The following is an 8281-nucleotide window of genomic DNA, read 5'->3' on the forward strand; positions in this document are numbered from 1 at the left end:
CGTAATCGAATGTTTTGACGACTAAATATGGTCCTAACCATCTGGACTTAAGTTTTCCTGAAAATAAACGAAGTCGTGAATTAAATAACAGCACTTTATCCCCAACATTAAAGTGTTTGACTTTAATTTTGGCATCATGCCATTTTTTCACTTTTTCTTTATAAATCTTTGCATTTTCGTAAGATAGATGACGTAACTCATCTAACTCATTCAAATTGAGCAAACGTTTCTTACCTGCTTGTCGCAAATCAAAGTTTAGTTCTCTAATAGCCCAATAGGTTTTATGTTCTAATTCGACTGGCAAATGACATGCCTTACCATACACTAAACGGTACGGAGTCATTCCTATTGGCGTTTTAAATGCAGTACGGTATGCCCATAATGCATTATTGAGTTTAGAAGACCAATCTTTTCTAGAAGATGAAACTGTTTTCTCGAGAATCCATTTGAGTTCTCTATTTGATATCTCCGCCTGGCCATTTGACTGAGGATGGTACGGCGTTGATACGCGGTGGCGTACTCCATATTTTTTCATAAGTGTTTCAAAACTCTTGTTTATAAAATGAGTACCGCCATCACTAATGATAACTCTTGGACAACCAAATCGACAGAATATATCGTCAAGAAAATTAATGACAACTTTAGAATCGTTCGTCGGGGTTGCAATTGCTTCAACCCACTTTGAAACATAATCAACGGCGACTAATATGTAAGTTTTACCATTGGAATGGGGAAAAGGTCCCACGAAATCTATTCCCCACATATCGAAGACTTCAACTTCTAATATGGTTGTTAGGGGCATCTCATCTTTCCTTCCTAAATTTCCTGTTCTCTGGCACTTATCACAACGAGTGATAAATGAACGGACGTCCTTAAACATCGTAGGCCAAAAGAAACCGCTTTCAAATATTCTAGCAGCTGTCTTGTTAACTCCATTATGTCCTCCATAAGAACTAGAATGGCATTCCGACATTATGGATTCGTATTCATTTTCACCAACGCATCTCCTAATTATCCCGTCAGCACAAGTCTTGAACAAAAAGGGATCTTTCCAAAAATATTGTTTAATATCGAAGAAAAATTTCTTCTTTTGTTGGAAATCTAATCCTTCCGGAACAATATTGGCTGCAAGATAATTAGCAATATCTGCATACCAAGGTGACATGGCACTTTTTATTTGATAGAGGTGTTCATCAGGGAAATCATCTCGTATACCGGTAGTTTCACCTATAGGACCATTTTCATCTTCAAGTCTCGATAGATGATCGGCGACAAGGTTTTCAACTCCCTTTTTGTCTTTAATTTCTATATCAAATTCTTGCAACAATAAAACCCATCTAATTAGACGTGGTTTTGCATCCTTTTTAGCAAATAAATATCTTAATGCTGCATGATCAGTATAAATAATAACTTTTGAACCTAATAAATATGACCTAAACTTGTCACATGCAAAAACTACGGCTAACATTTCTTTTTCTGTTGTGGTGTAGTTTAATTGTGCACCAGACAGTGTGTGACTTGCATAATAAATGACATGAAGTTTCTTATCTTTCCTTTGACCTAAAACACATCCGACAGCTAAATCACTTGCATCACACATAATTTCAAATGGTAGATCCCAATCGGGTTTAGCAATAACAGGTGCACTGACTAAAGCTGTTTTCAATGTTTCGAATGCTTTAACGCATTCTTCATTAAAATCAAAGGTTGAATCTTTCATGAGTAAATTAGTAAGTGGTTTGGAAATTACAGAATTTTTTTTAATAAATCTTCTGTAAAAACCAGCATGTCCTAAGAATGATCTTACTCCCTTAACAGTAGTTGGAGGGGGTAATTTCTCTATTACTGAGGTCTTTGCTCTATCTACTTCTAATCCTTTTTCAGATATTTTGTGACCTAAAACAATTCCTTCGTCAACCATGAAATGACATTTTTCCCAATTTAATACCAAATTTGTTTCTTCACACCTAGACAGAACTTTATCCAAGTTTTCTAGGCACGAATCAAAAGAATCTCCATAAACTGAAAAATCGTCCATAAAAACTTCCATGATATCTTTAATGAAATCATTAAAAATCGCAGTCATACAACGTTGAAATGTTGTAGATGCGTTACATAGACCAAAGGGCATTCTTCTATATGCAAATGTTCCGTAAGGACATGTGAAGGTTGTTTTATCTTGGTCATCCGGGTAAATGTATATTTGAAAGAATCCGGAGTAACCATCAAGAAAACAGTAGAAAGCATGACCAGCTATCCTTTCGATCATTTGATCAATGAAAGGAAGAGGAAAATGATCTTTCCTAGTTGCTTTATTTAAATTTCTATAATCTATGCAAACCCTCCAACCAGTGGTGGTTCGCGTAGGTATTAATTCACCTTCTTCATTCCTTACAACTGTTATGCCTCCCTTTTTAGGTACACAATGGATAGGACTAACCCATTCACTATCCGAAATAGGATAAATGATTCCATTGTCAAGAAGTTTAGTAATCTCATTTTTTACTACTTCTTTCATGTTCGGATTTAGGCGTCTTTGCCTATCCGCTTTAGGTGGCTTATCTTCTTCTAAGTGAATTCTATGCATTACAATACTTGGATTAATACCTTTTAAGTCAGAAATTTGCCAACCCATGCTTCCTATCCTATTTCTAACAACTTCTTTCAATTTTTCTTCTTGAACTTGTGTCAACTTGTTAGAGATAATTATAGGTAGAGAATCGCCTTCGCCTAAGAAAGCGTACCTCAAATGACTTGGTAATTCTTTAAGTTCTAATTTAGGTGGAACTACAATTGAAGGCGGAACTGGTCCATCTTCTCGAATCAAAGGTTCTGGGTCTTTATCTTCTAGTTCCTCACTCATTATAGGTTCTATTATTTCTTCTTTTTGAACAATGTCATTTACACATTCTTCAATTAAATCAAGTTTCATACAAGCGAAATCCCCCATAGGATATTTCATCGCTTGATTCATATCAAACTCAATCTTATCATCACCTATTCGTAAAACTACTTTCCCTTCCGACACATCAACTAGAGCATGTCCCGTGTTCATGAACGGTCTACCAAAGATTAGCGGACAATTTACATCATAAGCAAAATCTAAAATAACGAAATCGGTAGGAAAAATAAATTTGTCAACTTTAACTAAAACATCCTCAATTATACCGTATGGTCTTTTAGTGGTTTGATCCGCTAATTGCAAAACCATATTGGTACGTTTGATGTCTTCTTCTAAGCCTAACTTATTAAAAATAGATAATGGCATCAAGTTAATGCTTGCTCCTAAATCACAAAGACAACTTGGGAATTCTATATCTCCCAATTTACACGGAATGGTAAAACATCCGGGATCCTTGAGTTTTGTGGGCAAATTGCTTGACACAATCGAACTACAATCTTCAGTTAGTGAAATGGATGAAATTCCTTCCCAACTGATTTTCTTTGAAATTAAATCTTTGAGGAATTTACCATAATTGGGAATTTCCGTAATTACATCCATAAACGTCAAATTAATATGCAAATTTTTAAGTTTGTCTAAAAACGTTAAAAGTTGTTTGTCATAGTCCTTGTTGCGGACTTTGTGTGAAAAAGGTGGTTTGGGTACAAACGTTTTTGTACTAGAGTCAATCGGTGCATCTTTTTGTTTTAATGTATCTTCTTTGGGCTTTGGTAAATCAGTTCCAGGTAAGGTCAAATTTCCGGGCATTTCCGGGCCTAAGTAGTTTTTCCCTGAACGAAGAGTAATAGCCTTAACATGCTCTTTCGGATTTTCTTCCGTATGGCTTGGAAGACTTCCCTCTTTGCGGGATGGAATTGATTTAGCGAGTTGTCCAATTTGAATCTCCAAATTATGGATGCTGGATGATTGGTTTTTAATAAGCTGATCGAATTTATTCTCGATCCGTTTAAAACTATCGTCGTGATTACTTATTTTTCCGCTCATAACATCAATAAATTTATCGATTTTAGAAGATAAAGTGCTAATCGTATCTCTTGATTTATTTTGATAATTATTAGTACGATTTTGATTAGCATTAACATTATTGTTATTATTATCTCTCCAGTTAAAGTTAGGATGATTTCTCCATCCAGGATTATATGTATTGGAATAAGGGTTATTAGTTTGGTTTTGTCCTTGGACAAAGTTTACCTGTTCAATTTCACTCATACCTTCGTAATCCACATCCGTTTGGATTGGCTTGCCATTTGGATCACACGGTGCCATAAACCTATCAATTTTGTGCGACAAGGCAGAAAATTGGGCTTGCAACATCGCTACTGGATCAAGATTCACTATACCTTTAACTGATGATGTAGTTGAGGATGATGGTTTCGCTGATGGTAGGTGTCCACGTTCCGCGGGCCACATACTGTTGTTGATTGCCATTTCCTCTAAAAGTTCTCTTGCTTGGGCAGATGTTTTCTTCATGAATAACCCTCCAGACATAGCGTCCAATGACCCTCTAGTTGTAGGATTTAGTCCATTATAAAATGTTTGCATTAAAAGTTCAGCGGGCAATTGGTGGTGTGGGCATAAACGTTGAAGTTCTTTAAAACGTTCCCAAGATTCATAAAGAGTTTCACTATCATTTTGAGAAAAAGATGTTAACTCTTTAATGACTCTTGCGGTTTTTGCTAAAGGAAATTTTTTTGATAAAAATGCTTGGGCTAATTGCTCCCAAGTCTCAATTGATGCGGCTGGCATAGAAGTTAACCATTCTTTGGCTCGATCCTTCAAAGTAAAAGGAAAAAGGCGAAGATTGATTGCTTCTGCAGTCACATTTGGTATTTTAAAAGTGTCACAAATTTCTAAGAAATTTGTCAAATGGGTATTAGGATTGACTTCACGTTAGCCGGTCACAATTACCGGCTGTAAACTTTAGTGGAAGGTCACCAAAAAGAGAGAAGAGTAGTTATTCTAATGTACAACCATTCGAACTGAAGCCCGACCTTGCCAGTCTTCAAGGAGAATGTTGTGGAGGCCTGCAGGAGGCGCACCACACTCGTGATGTCCCAGGGCATATGAGCCTACGAAATTTGCCATCCAGTCAGCGGCTTGATTGCCTTCTCAGTACACATGGGTAAATTGTACCTCCCAATCTCTATCCTTTAGTAGTTTACACACACATATAAGCCAAACAAATGGATGATGAGCTGTAATCTGGCTCTACATAAATGATATGACTGATTTTGAGTCCATCTCCATAATGATTCGTCGAAATCCCTTACCCCACGCTAATCGTAATCCAAAATACAGACTCCATAACTCCGCCAGTAAATTCGAACATATCCCTAAGTTTACTAGGTATCCACCTCGCCAATCTCCCATACAGTCCCGAATTAGTCCACCCGCCGAGGCTGCCCCCAGGTTACCCTTACTCGCACCATCTGTATTAATTTTTACCCAATCTGTTAAAGGAGGATTCCATCTAATCAGCCTCTCTTGTTTATGCCTCGGATTCCCCTGATTTAGTTTTACCTGCAACTACACTTTCCCGTGATCGGTACAAAATGAACTCTAGCAATAACTCAGACGTCCCTCTTTCTTCAAACAGGCGGTTGTTTCGCGTCCTCCAAATCCAACATATTCCAATCGAAAAGATAACCGGACACTCCATTCCATCCAACCTCATATGGTAAGAAATATTTTCATCAATCCAATCTGTGCGATCCAATGAGAAGAAATGCATCCTCGCAGTCATAGACGATATGAGTTGTTTCCATATCCATTCTGCAATAGTACAATCCTATAACATGTGCAGTATGCTTTCCTCCTCATCACACCAGGCGCAACCACCCTCCTCTGTCATATGTCGTCGCAGACGAACCTGATTACACAGAATACTATTTTTTCTTACCAACCATACAAATAGCCGAATATGTTCTAGCACTTCCAGTGTCCACACTTATTTCCAATTACCTGAGTCGTCTTTCTCACTCAGTCCCATTCTAAAACGGTCATATCCCATCTTGACTGAATAATTCCCTATCCTCGTTTCTCGCCAATACCAAGAATCATTCCTTTCATTTTCCTGAAAAATAACTACTGAGGCCAATTCATTTAGTGCATCACGTGGTAAAAGATGTTCCAGAATTTCCCAGTTCCAACTATTTCTAGTTTGCTAGTATCCGATTCAAGTCTGAATCTGGTACTGGACCCAATGCTCATGATTGCAGAGTCAAGTTCCCACTCCAGCAGTCCATCTAGAATGTCGTCTGCCGACCATTCTCTACTAACCTGCTCGTGCTAGCTTTCAAGGTCACCGCTCCCGCCACAATGTCCTTCCAAGTTAGTGATTGACATCCTCTTGTGTGAAAAATATCAAATCCAGTACATTTTCTGCCATACTTTGTTTTAATTACCTTCACCCAAAGGGCCTTATCCTCATTCAAAACTTTCCAGCTTAATTTTCCTAGCATAGCAATGTTGAAACCGTGAGTCTGATGAATCCCAAGCCCTCCTTGATTTTTTTTTCTAACAAATAGTTTCCCATTTTACCAGATATGATTTCCGATTCAATATTAAGGACCCCCATAAGAAATCCCTATTACACATATCCAGCCTTTTGCAAGTGCTCATTGGAAGAAGAGTTGTCTGCATCACATAAGACGACAATGTTGATGCAACTGCTTTAACAAGAGTAAGTCTTCATGCGAAGGATAAGAATTTTGATTTCCACCCAGCAAGTCGTGCATTAACTCTGTCCACCACATACTTGAAAGTGTTCTTGTTTACACGAGAGTGAAAGAGAGGCATTCCTAAGTATCTCCCAAGGTTATCGGTTCTTTCAAACCCCAAAATGTCACAGATTCCCCTACTGACAACATCAGAAACATTTGATGAAAAGAAGACTCTAGATTTCCCAAGATTAACTTTCTGTCCTGAAAAGTTACAGAATTGGGTCATAATATTATTGATATCCACAGCTTGACTTAGCTCCACCTTTGCCATCAACACAATATCATCTGCAAAGAAAACATGTGTGAGTGACGAACCTGAACGTGAGAGTTTGATAGGCTTCCACACATCGCATTGCACTACATAATTAATCATGTGGCTGAGGCGCTCCAAGTATAAGACGAACAAATACGGGGATAGAGGATCTCCATGTTTGAGTCCTCTAGTAGGTCTGAAACTCTGTAATTTTTCACTATTCCAAAGTACCTGCATCTCTGAAGCAGCCACACATTGTAAAATTAAATTGACCCAGTGTGAGTTCAAGCCAAGTAGGGTCAGAGTCTCCCGTGGAAAATGGCAGCTTATCCTATCATAGGCCTTTTCCAAGTCCAGTTTCAAAATCATGTCTCCCTGTCTCCCTGTCTTTCGATTCATGGAATGAATTGCTTCTTGAACTAAAATGACATTATTAGAGATGTTCCGTCCTGGGATAAAACTGTTTTGTGTTGGACCAATTAAGTCCCCTAGGATTGGTTTAAGCCTGTTTACAATGCACTTGGTGACAATTTTATATAGTACATTGCAGAGGCTTATTGGTCGGAATTGTGAAATATATTCAGGGCACTCAATTTTTGGGATTACTGCTATTAGCGTCTCAGACAAAGTAGGTGGAATAATTCCTGAATTGAGGACATTCAACACAAAGTCACTTACTTGTACTCCAACATGCTCCCATAGATGTTGGTAGAAAACCGCTTGGAAACCATCTGGCCCTGGGGTCTTAAAAGGGTCCATTTCATACAACGCTTAACGAACCTCTTCCACTTCAAAGCCTTTTTCTAGTTCTGCTTTCATTTCATCATCAATAGGTGGGAAGTTGTCCATCGTATACATATGACCTCTAATTTCCTCCTCCTCTGTGTAGAGTTTCTTAAAATATTCCACCACCATCTCATACATGCTTTCCTTATCCCAGACCCATAAGCCATTAGCATCCTCAAGCCACCAATTTTATTTCTTCGGCATCTAATCAGTGTAGATAGATGAAAGAAAGTTGTATTTATATCCCCGTACTTCAACCACTGAACCCTAAATTTCTGAAACCAAACCAGTTCCTCTTGTTCTAGTATCAGATTAAGCTTATTTACTAACCTTTGTTCCAACTGCAGTAGCCCAGAGTGAACAGAACGTGCCAGTGCAGCTTGCACTCCCTTGAGTCATCCATAAACTCTTCTCTTTCTAGCTTTCAAATTGCCAAAGACATCCTGATCCCAGTTCTTCAGTGTTGTCGTAATTTCCTTTAAGCTGTCATCAACCTTAGTTGTATGGTTCCAGGCTGAATTGAAAAAAGTATTGAATTCACTATATTCGAGCCAGGCA

At 38.1% G+C, this 8281-nt stretch overlaps 1 non-coding gene across 1 annotated transcript; it reads left to right on the forward strand.

Annotated features, from left to right (window-relative positions):
* The first annotated feature begins 4520 nt into the window (after window positions 1-4520).
* On the forward strand, window positions 4521-4627 carry LOC136221138 (small nucleolar RNA R71). The gene has a single exon (XR_010684925.1). It is a non-coding gene; the product is annotated as a small nucleolar RNA R71 (small nucleolar RNA).
* The last annotated feature ends 3654 nt before the right edge of the window (window positions 4628-8281 follow it).

The sequence above is a fragment of the Euphorbia lathyris genome, chromosome 2 (assembly GCF_963576675.1).
Source record: "Euphorbia lathyris chromosome 2, ddEupLath1.1, whole genome shotgun sequence".
Taxonomy (NCBI): Eukaryota; Viridiplantae; Streptophyta; class Magnoliopsida; order Malpighiales; family Euphorbiaceae; genus Euphorbia; species Euphorbia lathyris.